The sequence below is a fragment of the Sciurus vulgaris genome, assembly GCF_902686455.1.
Source record: "Sciurus vulgaris genome assembly, chromosome: 7".
NCBI lineage: Eukaryota > Metazoa > Chordata > Mammalia > Rodentia > Sciuridae > Sciurus > Sciurus vulgaris.
In genome coordinates this window covers 146,591,109-146,615,375 of record NC_136467.1, presented here as the reverse complement: position 1 = coordinate 146,615,375, position 24,267 = coordinate 146,591,109, and the positions used below count along the sequence as shown (strand labels likewise).

Here is a 24,267-nt window from a genome sequence, read left to right as displayed (position 1 = left end):
TTTTCATAGCTGCTTTCTCTTTGTGGTAAGCAGGCTTGGTTTTCAATTCAGCATTCATGCCCAAATTATGATTTCACATAAGAATATTTTAAGGTGAAAATGTGACTTGATTATAAGATGTTACGTGACAGAATTAGATTTGGCATTTCTTTTTTTTTTGTACCAGGGATCGAACCCAGGGACGAGGGACACTTAACACTGAGCCACAACCCCAGCCTTTTTTTTTTTTTTTTTTTTTAAATTTTGAGACAGGGTCTCACTAAGTTGCTCAAGGCCTTGCTAAGTTGCTGAGGCTGCTCTTGAATTTGCAGTCCTCCTGCCTCAGCCTCCTGAGTCACTGGGATTGTAGGCCTGCACCACTGCTCCTGGCTCTTTCTTTCTTTTCTTTTTTTGTGATGCTGGGATTGAACCAGGGCCTCACATAAGCTAGGCAAGTGCTCTACCAGCGAGTGACACCCCCAGCCCCATGTTTTGCGCAGACGGCACGCTGATGCCTGAGGTTGGGAGGCACTGGTTCTGTTGGGGCCTTTCTTTTCTCCTGCCACTAACCCTCCATTTTGGGGGGGATATTTACCACTGCAACTGGCTGATTTCATGTCCATTCTCCCTCTTTTGTTCTTTGTCGTCCATCATCAGTTTTTGCTGCTGAAGGGTTTTCTTTGTGAAGGAGATGAATTGTTACTTTATGAATAAGTTGTTCATAGCCGGTGGAGCAGGCCTGTAATCCCAGAGCCTTGGGAGGCTGAGGCAGGAGGATCACAAGTTCAAGACCAGACTCAGCAATTTAGTGAGGCCCTAAACAACTTGGAGAGACTTGGTCTCAAACTACAAAATAAAAGAAAAGGGCTGGGGAATGTGGCTCGGTGGCAAAACATCTCTGGGGTCAATCCTCAGTAACACCCCCTCAAAAAAAAAGAAGTTGTTCTTTTTTTTTTTTTTTTAAGATAGGGCCCACTCTTCCTCTCTTTTGCTGTGAATGCTGGAATGAGCAACAGGGACGGGGATTTCTGCTGATGGAGGACAGAAATCATGCTTTTGCTCTCACCTAACACTTTCTGACATTTCTCTTTGCTCCTGTCCTTTGCTGTGGACCATTTTCTGCCCAACCTGCTTGTTCGCCATCTGATCCTCTCTCCTGGTTGTCAGACCTTACAGGTGTGGCCCTATTTTACTCATCTCTGCATCCCGTCCAGAGCGGAGGCCATTGCTAGCACGAGGGGGCTCCGGACATTGGCTGCAACCGGAGCAATGCAGCGTCTTAGCAATAGTTAGGTTCATCTGATGAATCTGGGCAGCCTCTGGCAATTAGGGGATGGGTGGAGCAAGGCCATGGGTTCAATCCTGAGGGGACACACACACACACACACACACACACACACACACACACACACAATCAATCAAAAAAGACAGGTGGAGGTCAGATAGGCCATCGCCCACAGCCTCACCGCCAGGTTAAAAACCATGTCTTAGAGTGAGACTTGCCTTGATTTGCAAGACTAGAATAAGTACCTTGTAGCATAGCTTCACTCTGAAGGGACGTACTTCCCGTCTTTGGGCCGGATAACTGTGTACTCCACACATAGAGCAGCACGGGGCCTCAGCAGAGGCGAAGGCCTATCATGTTGCTTCTAAAAGTTTCCAGCTGGGGCTCTCAGGATTTTTATTCCTGACTCGTACAGGCGTGGTGGTAGCTCAGTCACTTTTCTCTCATCCAGATATTGCACTCCAATTACTTGGCCAAAAAGAAAAGCAAAATTTCATCTTTCATGCTAACAGTGAAGCCTCTGGGGTAGTTTGTCATTAGTTTGTTGACAGATTCTTGTAGCACCTGTGGAGGAATTGTGACCAGTGGTGACTGACCTCCTGTAGCTGATGGATCGTAGCAGGCACATAGATTTCAGCCCGGTGCCATCTTGCCTACCCCTTGTCCCTTCACCTGGATTGCCGAGGTCACTGTGCTGGCCCAGCCAGTTGCTGACAGGCTTTTGTCACCAATTTTTCTCTCTTTTAAAACAAAAATTGCTTTTTAGCTTTTAGCTTTCCAGAAGGATCCCAGGCTCTGCCTTCATGGTCTGGATTTGCACTGACAATAAGGATCAAGGGGGCTTTTGTCCTTCTGCTCCACGGGAGGTTTCTGTCCCCTCTGAGCTCCACTTAGCATTTTGCATCAATTCCGGATTGTTTCCTTATCTGTAAAGGGAGACTAGAAAGCCCAGTTAAATTTTGAGTTTTCTTCTTCCCTTTAAGGAGCTCAGGAGAAAATGGGTGTGAAATTGCCTTGTCAACGGTCAAGAGCCATTTCAGTGGAGGCTACTTGGGTTGTTATTACCAGGAAGGCCCAAACAGAAGCCCAGGATTTGGAGAGCCGTCTCTTCCCTGGGTTGATGACTGAATCACCTGTCCCTGCACGCAGGGACGACCTGCCTTCCGTCAGGCTGCGGAGCAGGCAGACATGGAACATGTTCTGGTTCAAATGGAAATCTCTATTCTGCTTTGAACTTCTCGTATAGTTCCAAGTTTTTCATCGCCAGTTTGAAGACGCTGAGAGAAAAGAGTATTTATTGACGCTGGCATTGAAGAGATGGGTGGTTGGTTGGTTTGTCAAAATTAAGATCACAACACTGGAGGCTGCTGGAGGCTGAAAGTTGGGCAGATTCCTTCTGGCTGAACCAATGTCCGTGGGTGTCCTGTCTTTGGTCTTCACGCATTTCTGTGCACATCAGTTGGCCCAAGTGAATATGGCTTGCCCACCACGGGTGACCTAGGGTCTTCCCTGTGGAACAGAGTCTCATAAAATGCAAAAAGCAAGGGAGTGAATGGGAAAGCAGTGGAGCAATGGATCCCACTGTATTTCTTTTAGACCGATGCTTATTTTCTTGGCAGGCAAATGCTTTCTTCTCACCTTTTGACATAATCCTAATGGTCCCATTAAAATACATTTAGCCTTTTCTCTCTGCTCCATCTGCCAGCACTCTGTGTCATTTGGTGGACGGCAGGCAGGTTTTAAGTTCTGAAAAGCAGAGAGCAGCTAAGTATTGGAACAGGATCATATGTCTCCTGTTTTATTTTCAAGAATACTCCCCCACTCTGGCCTGGTTTTATTGCAGGGTGTTCAGTTGCAGCTGGACAGAGAGAGGCTGGGACAGACAGCAGGAAGATGTTTGCGGCTGAGACTCGTGATACCAGGGAGGGTTTTGCATGGAGATTGAGGAATCTCTTTTACAAAGAATCTTTTGGAGTGCACTATTATGACTTTATTATTTTTGGAAATTCTGATGTGGCCTTGTTTAGATGATTCCCAACATTCCTTCCATTTCCTTAAGTGGGTGATATTTTTGTGGTTGTATTATCAGGTTCAAGTTCGTAAATAAATGCTAGTGTCCTGCAGCCTCTTATGAACTTCCTGCCAAGAGAAAGAGTTGGAAAGAGCCAAGTTGGTTGCTTATTAAGGGCAAATACAGCTCCTGTATGGTGCCCGTGAACTGTATTTACTCAGCCTCCTCCAGCTCTGTGCCTAATGCTGGGCAGCGGCAGCAGCTGGGGTGGCAAGTGAGAGTGTGCTGGGCACCTCTTAAGCTCCCTTTTCCATCAACGAGAGTGACACACAATCCCTTCCAGGAAATAACGTGAGCCTGCCACAGCTGGCCAGAGGGAGCTGTCTCTCCTGGCGGGGAGGGCTGTGCAGTGTGGTTTGAGGCGCCTGGGTGCACAGCCTGGCGGGAGCAGCCTTGCATGCAGGGCAGGGCAGGCAAGCGGGGCGTGCGTCCTTCTCTTGCAGGAACTTCAAGGGCACAGGAATCGAGCCCAGTCTCTGGCTCAGGGATTTGGGCTGGGGTTGGGGATACTCAGAAAATGACCATCATGGTGGGCTACTGGGCAAAACTCATAAGCAGCTTCCAGAGAGGCGGCTGGTCGGGAGTAGAGTGGATCAGAGGAGGGGTGGGGAGCCAGCTGTTACGCTCCAATCTGCCTCGGAGCAGAGGACGTGGACACAATGTCCTCCTCGGCTGGGTGACCAGAGCTCTCTTCTCAGTGTAGTTGTTTAACTACATGTCTAATCCCCAGAAAACACTTGATAACCGGGTTTTTATCAACCCGGTAGCACAGGTGGAACAACCCTACCTTGAAAATCTGAAATCTGAAATGCCCCGGAACCTTTTAGAGAACTGACTGGAATCCACACGTGGAAAATTCCACACCTGACCTTATGTGACAGGTTGTAGTCAGAAGACTACACTAAATGCACTAAAAATAATAGAAAAGTTACCTTCCAGCCATGTGTATAAAGTCTATATGAAACAAATGAATTTCATGTTTAGGCTTGAGTTCCATCTCCAGAATATCTCCATGTGTATGAAAAAATTCCCAAACACCCCAAATCTGACATTTGGAACCCTTCTAGTCCTAAGCATTTTGGATAAGGGATACTCCACCCATACTATTGACAGCTGGGTCAAATAATCCAGCTGCCTCATGCATTGTAGGACATTTAGCAGCATCCTGACCTCTCCCCCTTGTATGCCAATGTCGTCTCCCATTCCATTGTGATAACAAAAAATATAGCCATACAATTCCCATCATCCCCTCGCAGGGCAAAATCACACCCTGCTGAGAAGTACTATATTTCACAGAAAATGATACCCCCTGCTCCCTTTCCCTGCCCCACTTCCAAATTTCTATGTGCCATTGGGGAACACATATTCTATGTGTCAACTAATATGTTTTAACATTAGAGTTCCAGGTTCTTTTATTAGATTGAAGTTCATGAAGTTGTCATTCTTTTCGGATGTCAACATGGTTGAATAACAGCAATTTTTTATGGCTCCACCTAATACTAACCCATGAAATCAGATTTGTACAACCCCTGTCACGAAGGGCTCAGGACAGGGTCAGGCCCCATGTTATTTATTAAGCGCCCCAAGAAGCATCCTCTGTAAGGATTGCATTATTTGAAGTGGGAAGGTGGGGATGAGAGGAAGGAGAGCTAGAGAATGTGCTAGAATGAGCCTGAGAACAGAGCCAAACACAGGAGAGTATCTCCGAGAGCATCGTGGGGTGGGGAGAGTCTGGCTTGTCCCTGGCTGTGGGAAAGGAAGAGCACAATCCCACTGGGGTCATATAGCAGAGGAGCACTTGGAGGTGAGGGGACGAGGAAGAGATGATGAGATACCAGAGGGCTGGCCGGATGGGTTGGGGTGAGGGAGGCGGCCTCTAGGAGTCTCACAGCCAAGATGGACGGGGGCATTGCTGCTCTTAATGACCTATGGGGCCGGCAGAAAGGACAGGCAGGGGCCTGAGGGATTTGCCCCAGGGACTTGGAAAACAGCCCACGCCTAGTGTATTTCTGGAGAGAAGAGAGACGTCCGGTCCATCCTGTTCTGGACCTCTTTCCTTGCTGGCCTGGCCTCCCTGGAGCTGGCCCGCCTGGCCCCATAGACATTATCAGTCCTTGAGGAGGTCTGGGGCTGCTCCTCTCGCCCGTGTCACCCACCCCTTCAGTGTTGACTCCTTTCCATTTTTTTTTTTTTTGTCCATAGCAGTCCCGACAGTATGATGGGCAACAGGACGAGATTCCCAAAGGGCGTGGGTTCAAGGTCTTTCTTTCCCTGTTCCTGCAGCCCAGCCTCTCGGTCTCGTCTCAATATGCCTTTCGGAAAATTGGTTCATGGAAGCCTGTTTCCCGCTTTGGTTACAGAGTTGCAGCTGGCAGTTTGATCCGAGAGGAGCCTTGTTTGAGGCAGAATGGGAGAAAGACAGAGGTGGGGGAGGCTGGGAGGCTGGGACAAGGGAGGTCTTGACGACTGTAGAAGGAATGTAATGGCTCAGATCAAGAGTGAGTCCCAAGGTGGACATGTTGTGAATTCTCTGGATGTGAGACCTCAGAGATGCTGGTTTCCGCAGACCCATTTCGTGGGTGAAGCAACCCGGGTCCCCAATGACCTCCCGACTCGTCAGCATCACACTGTTTCAACACCAGGTTCTGAAGTCTTTTCTGGCCTAAGCTCCTGTCCCTGTCCCTGAGTTATCGCAATAAAAAGTGGTGTAGCCAAGGGTTGCCGAGTTCCAAGGTCTCTGGGTCAAAGAGTTTTAGCTCCCACACAAAGGAAAGGGCTGACTGCTACTTCTGCTTTTCCTCCATGGTTCCTAGATCGGGCAGCGCCCTGTCGGCACCAGCCCAAGCTTGCCTAATGCCTGCTCTGGTGGGTGACTCGGGTAAGCTCCCGGCTCCAGCCAGGTGCCTGTGGGCAGGGCTGGGCTCATTTGCAAACCAGGAAATGTGGACCCATTATAGCTTTCTTAAGATGGCAATCCCTGGCTCTGACTTAAGAAATATCTGCATCCATTTGTGCAACATTTAGGTGGGAGGGAGGAAGCAAAGTACGGAAGATTCAGGAGGGCGGCTCCTCCTGACTCATAGTTCAGCGTGCTTTCTGGGTCCTGGCTCTGTGTTTGGTCAGCTTACTTGGCTCCGGGTCAGGAAGGTGAAACTCCTTCTCGAGAAGAGCTTCCATGCACATCCTTAGGCCCATCTGCAGATTTGTCAGGAAGCTAATGGATCCTAAGCTCGGAGGCCCTTCACTAGTACAGGCTTCTTTCAATTTCCCACATCTAATTTGTGTTTATAATTTTGTAGGTTTTACATTTTAAAAGCTATAAGTTTTAGGTCTTAAAAAATGTGGACTTACCTTCATACGCCTGTGCAGTCAGAAACCACAGCACTAGATAGGCTGGTGTCTCACATGATTTTCTTAAATCAGGTGGGGAAAAGGCACAAGGCTCAGGAGTGGCCTAAGGAATAGGAGGGTGGGAGAAGGAGAAGTGGAATATGTCCACCAAAATGTCATTGAATCAAACTGCAACTCCATCATGAAGAAGGCAGTGAGAATCCACTGGAATTTGGTTTCCTTTTTTCTTTCTTTCAATAGTGACATAGAGTTGGGGGTCATGGGCTGAGTGGGTGTGTCAGTTTTCTATTACTGTAATAAAACACCTGAGATAACCAACATAAAAGGAAGAAAGGTTTATTTTGTTTCAGTTTTGGAGGTTTCAGCCCCTGGTGGGTTGGCCTGTTGTTTCAGGGACTGTGGGGAGTCAACACATCATAGCGGGAATGCATGACAGAGGAAGGTGTTCATGTCATGGCATCCGGGAAGCAGAGAAAGAGACAGGAAGGGGCCAGGGTCCCCACATCCTGTTGAAGGCATGCCCTGGTGAGCTGACTTCCTCCCGCTCGGCCTCACCTCCTAAAGGTCCCACTATTTCTCAGTGGTGCCACAGGTGGAGGATCAGGGCTGCCAGGTGGCCCTTGGGGGACCCTTATCTAGACCACAGGGGTGGGGCCTCCAGGGGCAGGGTCTGGGGAGGAGTCTTCAGCTGTGCCCAGGCCTGGGGAACAGGCCACACATGGGCGACACACCGCAGTGGACGCGGGGAATCGGCCACACATGGACTACACCTCTGCAGAGACACCAAGGGACACCTTGGTGGCTCCTGAAGCCAGAGTCGTCCCAGACAGGGTGTTGCTGCTCCGGGCGCAGCTGGGGCTTGTGTGTGAGCTGAGCTTCCGGTGGTCTTCTGGGGTGCACAGGGGCCCGCCGGCTGGCGGAGGGCAGCTTCGTCCCTGCTGGTCCCCTGTTCCGTGCTCCCTGCGTCCCCCCACTTGTGTATGCCATTAGAGCGACCCGCCCTGGCCTGTTGACGAGGGGAGGAAGTTCCCCTCCCTCTGCTTTCATGGTGGCTTTAAGTGGACACTCTATTCTTCTGCGCTTCCTGCCTTGAAAGTGCTGACCAGGGTCACTCGCAGGGCTGTTAAACAGCTGCTGGGCCTCACCCTGGCGTCAAATGAGGCCGTTTCAGGCTCATCAATCAGCCTGGCTGGACAAGCGCTTTGGGACCGGCCTGGGTGAAGGATGGGAAGTGAGCCTAGCAGGGCCTCCAGCCCCAGCTTCCAGACCAGATCTGTCCGCGGCCCCCAAGGCAGGGATTCATAGGACCTGGTGAGGAGGCTGACGTCCCTGTGTTGTCATGGGGTGGTGGCCATGAGTACATTTTTCTCTCTCATTCGTTTGTTAATACTAATCCATTGCTCACAATGGATAAAAACCTGCATTGTTGACAGTCGAATTTCAGTAACATTAGGTGGTGGTGGATGTCAAAAAGGTTACTTCCTTCTAGAGAAAAGAAAAGGCCTGTCCCACCCCTTCATTCTTTGCGGGGGTTCTTAGAATCCATCTCTAGGCTTTAGCTTTTTCAATGAACCAAACTGATCCCAAATTAATTAATAAAAATAAAACAAGCAGACGAAGTTCCTAACTTTATAAATGGAAAGCTCTAGGCCTCAGTTGGCCACTGTTTTTGAGAAAGTGACACTGAGAACCATAACCTTCTTGCCTCCTAGACTTCCAGCTGTCACTCCCTGGCGGGTCTAGGAAACCCAGAGAATTTGGGACACATACCTCCCTCCCTCCTGCCTCTGGTGGCTTCTTCTTAGAGGACAGCGGTGGAGGCTATACAGGTGGAGATGGATTACAGGTGAGGTAATCTTCCATTCCTGTCGGTTCTGAGAACTGGCTGTGGAATTGCTTAGCCCTGGCCCTAGGTTGACCTGTGATGTCAAGTCCTTACGGGGCCACAGAGGACAGTGGAGGCCTTGGCAGGGGCCAGGGTGGAAGGCGGTGAATGAACAATGACTCCTGCGTAAGTTCTTCAAATGTCTACAGAGGCTGCTGCGAAATGATACACTCCCAACCAAGGAGCTATATAATTTATAGTAGCCTTTTGTCATCATGTTTTCTCCATCAAAGGAAATTAAATACAATCACCACCACGCACGCGGTGGTGGAACATTATTTGATGTGAAAGGAATCCTCAAGGATAAAGTTTACTGATCTGGAGGAAATGGAACATGAATGTACGTTCTGTTTCTCCCCCTCCCCTCCCAGATCCTGGGAGATTAGCTAGAAGCCAGGGAGGCTGGCTGCGTGTTCAGAAACAGCCTCATCTGTCTTTCAAATTCAGATCATTTGCTCTCCGATAGCTCGGAGGTCCCTGCTGACCCATATTACCCACACAAAGACTGGGAGAAGGCCTCTTGGAGCTGGAGTTTGCAGGCAGGACTCTGAAGGAGCAAGGACAGAGAGGGACAGTGGAACTCCCCAGGGCCCTCCGATGACTGGGCACACCTCTGCTGCCTGTCTTCTGGCTGTGCCTGGGTTAGTTGTCTTTAAATGTTTCTCTTTGGCACGGTGGACTGTGTACTGAACACAGGCACTTCCTACCTGGGCCTGCCCTGCCCCTTTTCTGGGGACATAAAGGGCTCATTTGAAGGCACTGAGCTGGCATGGCGTTGGACAAACAGCTGCAGGGCAGCGGCACCTCTGGGTGCAGTGCTGAGCTAAGTAGATCTTTCATTGCTGTGGTCAACACCTTTGGTTGTTGCCAGACCCTTCAGGAGGGGTCCAGTACTAGCTGTGCTTTGAGGTGGATTGGAGAGGGCTAGTGCCCAGAGCAGCTTCCAGAAGGGCCAAGCAGAGCGCGGCAGTCTTGGCTCCTCTGTTCAGGAGATCTGCAAAGGAAAACAGAGCTTATTAGTTTCAATTTTGGCGATAAGTAGACTGTGTAACCAGAGACAGTAAAAACCCTTCAGGAAGTTCCCACTTAACACATTTGCTTCTCTGATTCTTCACATTTTTACATCCTGCCCTTGATTTTCGATTTCCTTTCCATGAAATTTTCATGAGTTGGTTCCTTTTGAAAAAAGAAATCTTAAATCACATGTAATTATATTTACTCAGACTCTACTTAATGCATGAACTTACTGGAACCCAGAGGGAACTGTTCTCCTAGGAAACCTCAAGTTCTGTAGAATGCTCCAGATGGGTGGTCAGAAGCCCATGGGTTCTGGGGTGTGGTTTGTTTGGATTCGTGCTTGTGAGCTGCTTGATGGATGACTGGATTGACAGCAGCATGTTTAGTTACTGTTGCAAGAGGTTCAGTTGATGGACGGTGATCCAAACTGCAAGGACCAATTCTCAGCCCATCTTTTCTGTCCCTAGACTCTGTCTTTGCCAAACTATGATTATTCTGCTTACAGATGAAATGCAAATGAAGTATGACAAACTCCAAAACACTTATCTTGATTCCATGCCTCTTCCCCTTATTTTACCCACTTAAAGAATTTTTTTTTCTGTTTCTTTTCCTTTTTCTTTCTTTTTTTTTTGGGGGGGGGGGGGTGAATTTTGCACCAATAAATGCTTATGCTCAAACTCTTGAACTTTTGTTCGGATTCTAAGAGTTTAGAGTTGTTTTGTTTCTATATGTACTCTGTTGCTAAATTTGCAGTGAAAACCAATGAACCCTTTATATTGGCCCTGGCACCATGTCTAGTGCACAGGCATGGAAAGATGTGCACGGTCTCATCCTTAGGAAGCTGACCATCTGGTAGTCCAGGCAAGATTGATGAGTAAGTTAACTGGAGAGCAATAGCTGATGGATCTAATCTAGTCTCTAACCTAATGCTCTGCAATTAAAAAGAGCTCAGCTGATGCTTGTCCAATGAAGAAAGTGCTAAACTGTGGTGCTCAGACAATAGCACACTTGAACTGCAGAGGACTGGCTGAGGGGTATGCAGAAGGTGCTGACAGAGCCTGGTCTTGAAGGAAGCGTGTGGAAAGGGGTTGAATGGGTTAGAAGGAGGGGGTACAGGTGATCGGAGTGGCTGCAGGGCAGACCCAGGAAATGAAACGTTGGTTGGCCCAGAGCATATGCACCGATGGGGACCAGGGAGAGGAGAGGTGAGATGGATTGTGGGAGGGGTTGAAAATCAGAGTTGGATTCAGTCAAGCTGAAAAAACTATAGGGAGCTGTTGTGACTTTGGGGAAGTGACATGCTTATTCAGGTCGAGCATCCCTAATCTGAAAATCTAAAATGCTCCAAAATCAGAAACTTTTGTAGTATCGTATGATACCACAAGTGGAAAATTCCATGCCTGACCTCACATAATGGGTCACAGGCAAAATGCAGGTGAGCTAAAATGATTGTATAGGATTCAGGTATATGATGCATATTAAACACAAATCAATTTTTTTTTTTAGATTTGTGTACCATCACCAAGTTATCCCATTATGTATGTGTGTGTGTGTGGTGTGTGTGTATATATATATATATATATATATATATATATATATATATATATGTGCATATGTTCCCAAATCCGAACAAAATCTGAAATCTAAAACACTTTGGTCCTAAGCATTTTGGATAAGTGATACCTCACCTGTAGTAAGTTTCTTTAGATGCAGCAATGACTGAATCCAGTATAGCAAGGCAGACAGCTTTATTTTTTTTAATTGTGGTAAAATATACATAAAATTAAAGTTATCATTTTTAAAAGTGTGTGGATCAGTAGTGTTACATATATTCACAGTGTTGCGTGTGTCCTACTCTAGATTATTTTCACCACTGAAATATTGCCAAGTCCAATTTCCGGAGATTTCTTCTAAGAGTTTTATAGTTTTAGGTCTTGCGCGTAGGTTTTTGGTCTACTTTGAGTTAGTTTTTGTGTGTGGTATAACATAAGGTCCAACTGTACTCTTTCATGTGCATGTTTGGTTATTCCAACACCTTTTGTCCTCGCCCTGTGGAATGGTCTAGGCACCTTGCTGAGACTCATTTAACCATGGATGCAAAGGTTTACTTCTGACTTCTTTGTTCTGTTCTACTGCTATGTCTTTATGCCAGTACCACACCATTTTTATTATTATAGAAGTGTGATTAGTTTTGAAATCAGGCAGTGTGAACCTCCAGCTGTCTTCTTTTTTCCTGAGGTCCCACATGAATTCTAGGTAGGAGTTTTCTGTTTCTGGGAGGGAAAAAATCACTGGGATTTTGATAGGATTCCATTAATTCCCTAACCCACTTTGGGTAATATTGACATCTGTGTGTGTGTGTGTGTGTGTGTGTGTGTGTGTGTGCGCGTGCACGTGTGTGTGTGGTATTGGGAATTGAACTCAGGGGAGCTTTACCATTAAGCCCCATCCCCAACCCTTTTTTATGTCTTATTTTGAGACACGGTCTTGCTATGTTGCTAAGGGTCTTGCTAAGTTGCTGAAGCTGGCCTCAAACTTGTGTTCCCCCTGCCTGAGACTCCCGAGTTGCTGGGATTTCAGGCGTGCACCACCATGCCTGGCTGGACATCTTAATAATATTAACTTATATAATTCATGAACATGGGATGGGTTTCCATTTCTTTGTCTTGACTTTAGTTTTTCACATCTTCTTGTGGGCATCCCACACATCATTTGTCTCCAAATTAGATTTTTCCTGATTATTTTACTCTTTTGGACCTTCCTGTAAATAGCATTGTTCTCTCAATCGAGGCAGATATTTTGGGCTTCCCTTTTGGTTCTGTCTCTCCCTCCCACCCTCCCTTCCCCAAAGGCTGGCTGGTGCTAATTAGGATGAGTGCGTAGGCTAGCCAGAGGGCCACCTTTGCTCTGGGAAGGCTGCGACTCTGAACCTGCAGAAGGAGGGAGTTGGGGCTGGTGTAGAGTAGATCTGAGGTTGTTCAAGGTCTCCGAGCTTTACAGACTCATTATGTAACATGCTTTATTCAGAGGACAAGGACGAGTCACCTCCCTCCAGCAAAGGGACGAGAACCGTAGCAGCTGTTGGGAGATAATTCAACGTTTAAAGTTTGACTGTAGCAAAAATCCTAAGTGGTAAACGGCATATCTTCTGCTGTGTCACCTCCTGCCCCCGTTCTGCTTGGGTCTTTCTCTTCTTTTATCTGGCGTCTCCCCTCTCTGGCGATCTCCCTCCCTCACTCCTTTTACCAGTTACCTTTCCTCTGCCCGTTCTACTTTCCTTAGGTCCTTAGGCAGTGTCCTTAGGTCAAAGGGTGCGTGAAGCCCTTCTTGAAAGAACTCTTGTAAAGCAAAGGTGAAGTCTTTGCAGGTTACCAAGGTGACAGTGTCTGATCTTAGCAAGGGGACATGAATCCATTTCATTCTGGTGACTTCAGGGATTCCTAGACTAAAGATGATTTGGGGTTTTGCCTATCCCTGGGCCTCATCTGGCAGTGAACGGAAGCAGGAGAGGACGGACAAGCTGGGGCGAGGTGATGGGGAGGCTAAGTGGTACGCTGGCCTTTGAGACATAGGAGCTGCGCTGCTGGAGGTGCCCAGAGGTTGGACTCACGTCGCCAGGACTGGCTTGTCACAGTCTGGGGAGCCGAGCTGTAACGGACATTGTCTCTCAGGGCCCCATTTCTAACCGCACAGCTCCCTGCAGGCTTGGCATTTGTATAGGGGTCATCCTAGAATCATGTGGTTGTAAGAACCTCAGCACGTTCAGTAGCAGTCGAATTTCAGAAATAACATTTGCTTATAAGTCAGTGCAGACTAAAGCTGGAAAACCTAGACCCTTGGCCTGGCCAGTGATACATCCCGGTTGACCAATGAGAGCGGGGTGTCTGCAGACAACAATCTAGGCCACGCTTGAGGGCCTCTATCAAATGCCACCTGTGTGCCCACCTTGGGTGGGGAATAGTCCCCCATTTCCAGACTCGCTGGCGGTTCCCATTCTGCTCTGGAGACCGCCAAAGGCTGGGGCTGCACAGTTCCTCAGCTCCACCGAGGGAGGTGGGGTTTGGCAGCCAGTAGGACTTGGGATTCTGCTTTGTGTCCGGCTGCTCCCCAGAACTGCCTGCCACGTGAATTTGATACAAAGTCCACAAACATTTCACAGTAAAAGGCACATTTTATCTCCCTTCCCAGAACCTCTGAGAGAGCCAAGCTTGGTGGCTGGCCAAGCAGGCTCGATTCTCCTCCTGTGATGTAGAGTATGTGCTGGGAGTTACCTTCTACCTATTGAACCAGTGTCCAGAGCTCCGGATGTGAAAGGCGGGGACTGTGGTAGGGGAAGCTGCTGGAGAAGGACGTGCCAGCGAAACCTCAGACAAGGCTGAGTGCACACACAGGCTTGGGTGGGCCAGAGGGGAAAAAAAAAGAAAAACCAAAACAAAGGTAAACACTTCTTTCCTACTTCCTTCCTTCCTTCCCATGCACCTAATTTGTGCTGATGGGGATTTGGGACTGATGACTGTTTTGGGGCCTCTGATTATAAACCCACATGTGTAGGGATTCAGCCATGAGATTAGACCTTCTTTGTTGAACCAACGAACTCTCGTGTTATAAACCTTCCCCCTCAACTTGCCACCTGCTCCTCTCCTTCCCTACCCTAAGGCCTCGAGCCCATTTCCTCTTTTATCTCTGTTGCCTGTTAATTCCTATTTCATCAGGTGGAGGGCTTGTTGGAAACGAAGGTTCTGCGGGGGCAGAGTTCCCCAGTTCCTCTGGGTGGAGGAGGGCCTTCTCAAGTCTGATAATCACACCTTTCCTCGCTCGCTCATTATCTTTATATGCATGGGACACCTTTAATTTACAGCTTCGAACTGCAAGGGATCTTTACCAGGGTGCATGTTTTGTCTCCAACTAGATTGTCACAATAGGTGAGATGATCCCCAAGACCACTTCCCAGTGTTTCCAGAATCCTCCCCTTCCAAGTATTTTCAGAGGTCTGATGTCATCTTGCTGACTTCATCTTTCCCTGCACCCGGGCCCCTCAGGGCTCGGCAGGCGCTCTGTACATATTTGTCATTACACCGTCTAGGAGCATTCCGAGTGGCTGTCTTAGAAGTTTTCCTGTCAAGCATTGGGGTGGGCATTGACATTCCTCTTTGGACTGAAGTCAAAAGGGGCACATGCCACAGGGGCCATTGCCTCATTTAAGACTCTGGCATAACAGGAGAGTCCAACTGCCACTTCTTAACAACTGTGAAGCCATGATAATAGGCCTAATAAATTTTCCTTGCAGATTCAAGAGGATGTGGTATCTTTCACTTCCTGTCCCAAACTGCTTTGCATTGCTGCTCCATGCAACAGCTGCTTCGTATCAAGGCATGGCTGGATTCCAGCTGGGGAAGGGGGAGTGTAATTTGGTGCACTGCACCAATGTAAGGGCAACTTTTGTTGATGGTGTAGACTCTTAGTCTCCACTCACAAGCTGCCTGGACTCTGATGTTTAACGTGCGGCATTAACATGACAGATCCGGGAAAGGATCAGACCGCGATTCTAATTTTACAGGCGAGACGTGGATGTTCTGTAAGGTGGTCAGGCTTGCCCATTGCACGTGAGTTCACTGTCACAAACTGCATGAATTCTGATCATTTTGCTTCTTTTATAGAGACTAGGAGGGAAGAGCAAAAATATGTATGAAAGAGCATGGGAGAAAAGGTCAGAAATCTCCACGTGACTCCCAGGGGACTTTGAGTATACCTGTCTGTCACACTTGGCTTGCATTGTGGGAAAAACTTTAGTGTAGACAAGTTGTCGTTGGCCTCACTTTAAAACAATACACAATTAATTAAGCAGCTGAGAGACTCAGAGATGGTGCCTGCAATGCTGAGTTTACCTTTTCCTGAATGCACCTTCAATTTTTTTAATAGTGCCTTAAAAATATACCTAATCAGTGACATGTCTATATGAGGAGAAAACCAAAATACACCCATGAAGTCGAGTTTGCTTGGTTTATCTTCTAAACTTTTTTTTTTTTTTTCAGAGCTGGAGATGGAACAGGGCCTTGCTTATGCCAGGCAAGTGCCTTTACCACTAAGCCACATCCCTAGCCCTAGTTTCTAAATGTTATGTTTTGAAATAAATTCAGATTTACAGAAAAGTTGTTCCAACAGTAGAAAGAGTTCCTATATACCTCAGATCCCCTGGATATTGAAAGTTTACCACATTGCTTTATCTTTCTTTCACATTGCTTTGCTGGGGCTACTCTGCTTTGGCTTTTTGAAAGCCAATTGCTGACATTTCTGGAAACTGGTGAGCTAGTTATTTAACATGGCCATTGTTAAACATGAAGTCACTTCAGCTCGCAATTACATTGATTTAATATGAAATAAATGCCACAGTGACCAAAGCCTCTTCCAAATTCTGAACTCAAATAAATACTCGACAAGTGAATATTTGAAAGTCATTTCTTCCTAATTATTTTACTATTATCTATGCATCAGAGGTGATTTTCTTCTATAATATCTATCATAGAATTATTATATCATGGAGAACTACCATGTACTGCTTCCTAAGTCCTCATTCAGTGAAGTCTCATGGGTATATTTACCATGGGGGGAATATTTACCTTGAAGAAATTGATAGGTATTACAAATCAGGGCTTGACTTATTGTTTTGCTGTTTGTCTGAACCTAAGACAATGATAAGATTATTGCAACATAGCAGTTTAAAGTGTGTTTTCTTGTAGCTCTCACATGGTGAATAGCACAAAAAACTGGGGAAATATTCTTCCAGGGTTGGAAACTATTACCTGATTCTTAAAGAAGTCTTTCATGTCATTCACAGATGAGTGATGATCCAACCTGCTTCTTGTTTATCTTGCTCCTTAATGTAAATGAAAGTTTTAACCAGTATTCTGGTCAGAACTAAACCATCTGTCAATTGTAACCTCAGGTTGGTTACCCCAGATGTGCTGGGGATGTAGCATCCTGGGAGGTTATATAGGAATTATAAGAAAGTACATTGCATATTTAATTTTCTTTTGAAATTGTATACAGTTGTCCCTTGATATCCAGGAGGGATGACTTTTAAGAATACCAAGATCCACAAATGCTCAAGTTCCTTATACAAAATGGAGTAATGTTTGCATGTAACCCATGCACATTTTCCTGAATACTTCCAATCATCTCTGGATGACTTATGCTCCCTAATGCAATGTAAATGCTATGGAAATAGTTATTATACTGTATTGTTTAGGAGATAATGATGAGGAAAAGGTCTGAACATATTCAGTACAGATGAGATTTGTTTTTCAAATATTTTCAAGCTGTGGTTGGTTGAGTCTTTGAATGTCAGGCCTGAGGATACGAGGGCCAACTGTACCAGGTGTTCTTTATGTTGGTAAAAATACCAAATTTATATATGTACATAAATGCACATATTTTTGGAGAGCCAGTTATTAAACATTTACCAGCATGTCATTATATATATATATATATATATATATATATATAGTATTTTTTTTCCCGAGAGTAAGTTGAAATATCTTGCTACTTTATCTCTAACTGTCAATAAATAAGTATTCTATATATGACTGCAGTCAAAGCTAGGGAATTAAGATTAATATGATATAATCAGTAGATTGCATAATTGCAAGCTTTACTCAAAATTTTCATTTTGTCCAAATGTGTCTTTTCTTGTTTAGGATGTAATCCAAAGTCACTTGTTGCATTAAATTCCTGTATCTCTTTATATCCTTTAATTTGCAGTAATTTTTTAAAAAGTTTTTCCCCCCGTCTGTCATTACTCTGATTTTTTTTGGGGGGGGTACTAAGGATTGAACTCAGGGACACTTGACCACTAAGTCACATCCCCAGCCCTATTTTGCATTTTATTTAGAAACAGGGTCTCACTGAGTTGCTTAGCACCTCGCTGTTGCTGAGACTGGCTTTGAGCTTGGGATCCTCCTGCCTCAGCCTCCTGAGCTGCTGGGATTACAGGCGTGTGCCACTGACATTTCTGGACAGTACAGGCCTGTTATTTCGTAGGATGTTCTCTAATTTGAATTGTCACAGGCTTAGAACTCAGGTTTTGTGTATTCCATTGGAAAACTGAGAGGCGATGTTGGATTTGTATTGGTGTGTTCTATCAGAGACTTATTTATCTGTTTATTGTGATGCTGGGGATGGAGCCTAGGACCTTGCATGGCATGCACTCCTCCACTGAGCTACTTCCCCAGCCTCTATGTTGGACAGGACTGGAGTCAGATGGTCTCATTGCAGGTGACACCTTTTAATCACTTTGTTAAGGTGTTGGCCTACCAAGTTTCTCTTTTGTAACCGTTCTAGGGGTCTGGAGATATAGCACAGTGAAGAGTGCCTGCCTAGCATGTGCAAGGCCCTGGGTTTAATCCTTAGCACTGAATAAAATATCATTTTCTCTTCTCTAACTAAGTATTATATGAGAAGATCAATTGAGACCACGACATTCAGTTTCTTTCCAAACTTTTATCTATTAGTTTCAGCATTCTTTGTTGATGCTTCAGTGTGTTAGTTGTTACTATGGTAATAATCAATTGCTTCTCCCCCCCAAGTTTTATCATTCACATTTTTTAGCTGGCATCCTTGGGCCAGCCTGAAGCTTCTTTTCTCCTTCCTTCTTCCCTTCCTCTCTCCTTTCTTTCATTTCCATTGTCTTAGGGATTTCTTTCATAGTCAGTGGGTTATTGTCTTACTGTCATTGTTTATTCTGATGTTCAATTTGTCACACAGTTGGCAGGTGGCAGTCCTTCCGATCGGCTCCTGTGTGCTTTGATAAGTCAGGTTTACGGGGGCATCACTTAGGTACAGAAAAACCTACCCCTTTTAAGAAGAGAGTTGGGGAAGTTTGGCCAAACAGATCCCTTTGCATAACTAGCACCATGGTTCCTGGGACTCCGGAAAGTCCCCTTGTGCCTCATTGAGGCTGGCCCCTCCCCTACCCCAGGCCTGGCTGCAATCCTCCAGCTTCTGTCTCCAGTCTTTCCTTTTCACAATGTACTTTGCGTTTGCTCATTTCTTTCAGCATAATTATTTTGAGACTCTTGCCTGTATCAACAGTTCATCCATTTTGATTGCTAACTAGTATTCCATGTATGGCTATTCCAGCTTCATTAGCCTTTTACCTGCTGATGAACATTCGGGTTATTCTGTTATTGGCTACTGAAAATAAAGCTGCTATGAAAATCCGTGTACTTGTCTTTGTATGGACACATTTCATTTCTTTTTTTCCCCTCTTTTCACATTTTTTATTGGTGCATCATAGTTTTACGTAATGATGGGATCTGTTGATACATATTTGTATATGCATCCAGTATAATAATATTATTTGGTCAATATCACTCCCCAACACTTCCCTGCTCCCTACCTGCCCCTGCTCCCTTTCCTCTACTGACCTCTATCTTATTTTCTTGAGCCCCTCCCCCCCACTTTTCTTTTCCTTTTTGCTTTCCAGCTTTCACATGAGTGACAACATGTAATCCCTGATCTTCTGAGTTTGGCTTATTTCATTTAACATAATGGTCTCTAGTTTCATCCATTTTTCTGCAAATGATACAATTTCATTTTTCTTTATGGCTAAATAAAACTCCATTGTGTTTATATACTACCTTTTCTTTGGCCATTCATCCATTGATGGATACCTAGGCTGGTTCCACAGTTTGGTGATTGTGAATTGTGCTGCTTTAAAATGGGCATGCACGTATCACCGGAATAAGATGACTTTAATTTTTGGGATAGATACTGAGGAGGGGTACAGCTGGGTCATGTGGTGGTTCCATGCCTTGTCTTTTGAAGAACCTCCATACTGATTTCCATAGTGGTTGAACTAATTTACAATCCCGCTGATACTTTTTCCCCACATTCTCTCCAGGATTTATCATCATTTGTATTCTTGACTACCATTCTGACAAGTGTGAGATGAAATCTCAATGTAGTTTTGATTTGCATTTCCCTAATTGCTAATGAGTTGAACATTTGTGTTTCTTCTTTTCAGAAGTGGCTGTATAATTCATTTGTCCATTTGTTAATTGGTTATTTGGTTTTTTGGTTTCAAGGTTTTTGAGTTCTTTATGTATTCTAGATATTAATCCTCTGTAAGAAGAGTAGCTGGCAAAGATTCTTCTCCCATTCTGTAGGTTCTTGCTTCACCTTCCTAATTGTTTCCAGAAGCTTTTTAATTTGATGACGTCCCATTTCTTAACTCTTGGCATTATTTCCCGGGTCCTATTAAGAAAGTCGTTGCCTGTGCCTAAAAGCTTGGAGCGTTGACCCTACATTTTCTGCTGGGAGTTGCCTAGTTTCTAATCTAATTCCTAGGTCTTTGATCCATTTTGAGTTGATTTTGGTGCAGGGTGAGAGATAAAGGTCTAGTTTCATTCCTCTACATATGAATAATGAGTTTTGCCAGCATCATCTGTTAAAGAGACTGTCTGTTCTCCAATGTACATTTTGGCACCTTTGTCAAGGGTGGGATGACTGTAGATGTGTGGGTGTGTCTCTGAGTCTTCTATTCTGCACCATTGATCTATGTGTCTGTTTTTATGCCAGCACCATGCAGTTTTTGTTACTGTAGTTCTGTAGTAGAATTTGCAGCCCGGTTTTGTGATGCCCCCAGCATTGCTTTTTTTTAGCTTCAGATTGCTTTGGCTATTCTGGGTCTTTTGCTCTTCCAAATGAGTTTCAGAACTGTGTTCTTTGGTTTTGTGAAGCATGTTATTGTGATGGGGATTGCATTAAACGTGTGTATTTCGTTTGGTAGCATGGGTATCTTAACAAGATTAATTCTGCTTACGTTTTAGTCAGCTTTTTCACTGCTATGACTAAAAAAGTCGTGAAGAGCAGTTAGAGGAGGAAAAGATTTTTTGGGGGTGCTCATGGTTTCAGAGGTCTCAGTTCATAGACAGCTAGCTCCTTGGCTCTGGGCCCAGGGTATGGCAGAACATCATGATGAAAGAGTGCAGTGGAGGAAAGCAGCTCAGGACACGGCCACCAGAAAGGGGTGGCGGGGAGATAGAGAGAGAGAGAGAGAGACTCCAATGACAACATATGTACCCCAGGCATGTCTCTAATGACCTCCTTCATTTAATCCCTATCAGGGGATCAATTCACTGATTGGGTTAAGGTTCTCATAACCCAATACTTTGACCTCTAAACTTTCTTGCATCATCTCACACATGAGCTTTTGGGGGACACTGATATCTAAATGATAACAGCCTATCCATGAACATGGGAGATCTTTCCATCTTGTGTCTTCTATAATTTTTTTCTTCAGTGTTCTATCATTGTAGAGGACTTTTACCTCCTTGGTTTGATTTATTCCTAGATATCTTATTTTTACTTTTTCATTTCTTTCTTTTTTTTTTTTTAATAAAAAAAATAAGAGTTTTATTGAATTCCTCAAATTACTACTCCATGTTTTTCTTCTTGGTGGAAGTTTTTAATCAACCATTCATAATTTGACCAAAAAAAAAAAAAAAGAGAGATATTTTGTAAATGTGTCATAGACACATGGAAAAGAACCCTACTTTTTGTAGAGGACTTAAATCTGAATATTTTATAAAAATAAGTCCATCAATGTCCATGAAAAATAGGCTAGATAGATAGATAATCTTTCAGTTTATCCTTGATTTCAATCATCTTGCTGTCTGGAATTAACATCACAGTTCACAAGGGCTTCATTGGTGTATCATCAAAAGACCACCTGCCTCCCAGGTGAGTGTCACTCTCCTCTTGCACTGAATAGTTGAACTTCAGGACTGCCTTCTCATAGAAAAACTCTTCCTCTGCATTTGCAAACATGAATTCATCCTTCTGGTTGCTCCATCTCTTTTTGGAATTGGTTTTTCCTGCTTCCACAAATGTCTTACTAATCAGAAGGTAGAAGGGGCACTTCCCACATGGCTTATTAGTTTTGTGTGACTCCGCTAGTTCTTTCCTTTCTTTCAGTTAAATTTAAAAGGCTTATGAAACCAAAAATTTCATCTTCATCCACTGTCTTCCGAAACATTTGTTTGCTTAATCACACTCCCAATATGGTTCTGTTGAATTCAGAGATCTGTTAGTTCTGCAGTGTTCACAGGAGCCTTTAGCAAAAGCTGCTGTAGTAATTCCTTAATTCCATCATAATCATTATCTGAGATGGAATAAGCTTCAAATTCAACATTCACTTCCTCGCCAACGACCTCGTCGTCTTCGTCCTCCTCTTCCTCTCTATCCTCATCATCTTCATCCTCATCCTGGACTTTGTTTTCCTCTTCTTTCTCATCGGGCCTGACGGAGTCTTCGAGAGGCCGCGGGGCCCGGCTTCCCACCGCCTGCCGTTTGGCCCGGGACGCCATCACTTTTTCATTTCTTAGGGTTAAATACTTTGGGGTAACGTGGCCAAATGGTTTTCCCAAGTGATCAGACCATTTTGTGATCCCTTTGCTAATGTATGGGAGCGGTAGCGCATTGCATCCTTGTCAGTTCCTGGCAAACTCAGTCTTTTCATGTTTAGCCATTCTAGCAAGCGTGTATTGGTATCTCACTGTGTTAGTTTACATTTTCCCCAGTAAGAGCATCTTGTCATGCTCTTATTTGCTGTTTATACATCTTTTCTGATGAAGTTTGGGCTTCAGTCTTTCACTATTGCTGTCTTATTGAAATTGTAAGAGTTATATTCTGATTCAAGTTTTCTTTGTATTTTGAAGAAAATATATTTGTTAATTTAATTGAAGACTTAGAGTTAGCAAACTTTTTCTGGAAAGTTCTAGCTAGCAAATATTTTAGACTCAGTGGGCAACCTGGTCTCTGCTTCAGCTATTCAACACTGCTCTTGTAGTGTGAAAGCAGTCATAGACATTATATAAATAGGTATGTCTGTGTCCCAATAAAACTTTATAAGAACAGACAGAGGGATATGTTTAGCTCACAGGTTGTTGTTTGCCAACACTTGGTTTTGGCTTTAGTTTCTAGAACTATATAGGGCTGATTGAATCTGGGTTCTTTCTGTGAAATGCAAGATTAAAATACGGAGTAAATTTTTACTTATTAGAACTCAGGACACTTCAATTAAAAAGTAATAACTGTAGAATATGTACATAGAGAATATCTGTAAGTTTATCATGTTTTCTGAGTTATCTTTTGGATCCAAGAGTCAGGTATTCTCAGGATGCACTTGCTAATGAAGCCGTTCAATAGAGAAAAGGTGTTTCCTGCTCAGTAGGTCCCTATGTCGGATATGCATCAGAATCAGGTTAGTTTTCTGGTGTATGTTCTTGGGCTCTGTCTTCTGCATCAGAATCTCAGGGGTAGGATGGGTTACATGTGTTTCTTTATAAAGTATTTCCCAGGTGTTTCACATGACGCTGGATGAGGGACTCTAAGTGATGAATAGAGATTTTCAGGAGACTTATCTTAATGAAGAGATAAGAATAATCTCTAATTACTACATTGATTTTTATGTAAATATATGCTTCTAGAGAGCTCACAATATTTTAAAAGTTAATAAGTAGCTAAAATGCTCTTTTCTAAGCCCTCTCTCCAAACTTGATTGCCACTACTGAGATTCTTATGAAACTATTTTTCATGCATTCTGCAAAAACAAACTTGAGAACAGCCTCTGCCGGATTTTCAAAAAAAATACCAATTATTGGACTCTAAATTAAAGAGTAAAAAGTATTGTGGAAATTCAAGCCCATTACCATTTATTCATAAGGACAAGTGACTCAATCAAAACAGTAGCTTTGATGGATTAAATGTGTTTAAACAAATAGTTAACTATAATACTAGGGGATTAGTATTTTTGAAGAGCTCTATTTTCAGTAGAGCTTTAACTGATATTCTTTGATAATCCCTGTTTTTCCCTGGCAGTTGATGCCTCCATTTGTTTTGGAAATAGTCCTTTAATTTGTTGCTTTTTAGCAATATTCCCATAGCACAAAACATATAATTCTGTTTGCAATGCAAAAGCCTATCAGGTAAAATTAGGAAATGACAAAATAGTTGCTTGTAAATTGTTTCAGCCCTATAATGAAGAATCTGAAAATAGCCATCTAATTGTGACCTGTTGATTCAAGACTCAAAACTATACTTAAAAAAAAAAAATCCCTATTATTCTCTTAGTTGTCTTGGGGGGCTGCAACAAAATGCCTGAGACAGGGTGGTTTATATGAGCAGAAATTTATTTCTCACTCTTCTGGAGGCAGGGAAGCCCAAGATCAAGGCCTGGCAGGTTTGGGGCCTGAGGAGGGGCCAGGCTCCGCTGTGTCAGCAGAGTGAATGACACTGTGTTCTCACAGTGGGGGAGGGGATGGAAAGGCCGAATGCGCCTAGAAGGAGGGTGTCACCTGTGCCCTCCTGACTTGGCTATTCCTCAGGCTTCTCTCTTGCTATCACCACATTAGGAATGAGGTTTCAACATGTAAGGTTTGGGGGACGTCAGACCATAGCAAGGGGATCCTTTTACTAAGAAAAGTGATCTAAAATTTTCAGTTCTATCCCAGGGACTTGTCTAATATGCTCACCCAAAGGTTAATTTTTTTAAAGAAGGTACTTTTTGTTCTGTTGGTTACATGCTGAGGACTTCTGCTCATTAGATACAAATGATTCCTGATTGGCAGAACGAGAACCCCAATGCTTACGTTAGCAAGTTTGATTTATAACTCAGAAAAC

The 24,267-nt window shown here is 44.4% G+C and overlaps 1 long non-coding RNA gene and 1 pseudogene across 2 annotated transcripts; both read right to left on the bottom strand.

Moving 5' to 3' along the window:
* Positions 1–2,461: 2,461 nt before the first annotated feature.
* LOC306665494 lies at positions 2,462–7,988 on the bottom strand. The gene is made up of 3 exons (XR_013765049.1): positions 7,457–7,988; positions 6,687–6,977; positions 2,462–3,403 (listed from the first exon to the last, which is right to left on the bottom strand). It is a non-coding gene; the product is annotated as an uncharacterized lncRNA (long non-coding RNA).
* Positions 7,989–20,991: 13,003 nt separating this feature from the next.
* Positions 20,992–23,907, bottom strand: LOC306665942 (BRCA2 and CDKN1A-interacting protein-like; annotated as a pseudogene). The gene has a single exon. The product of its transcript is annotated as a BRCA2 and CDKN1A-interacting protein-like (transcript).
* Positions 23,908–24,267: the final 360 nt, after the last annotated feature.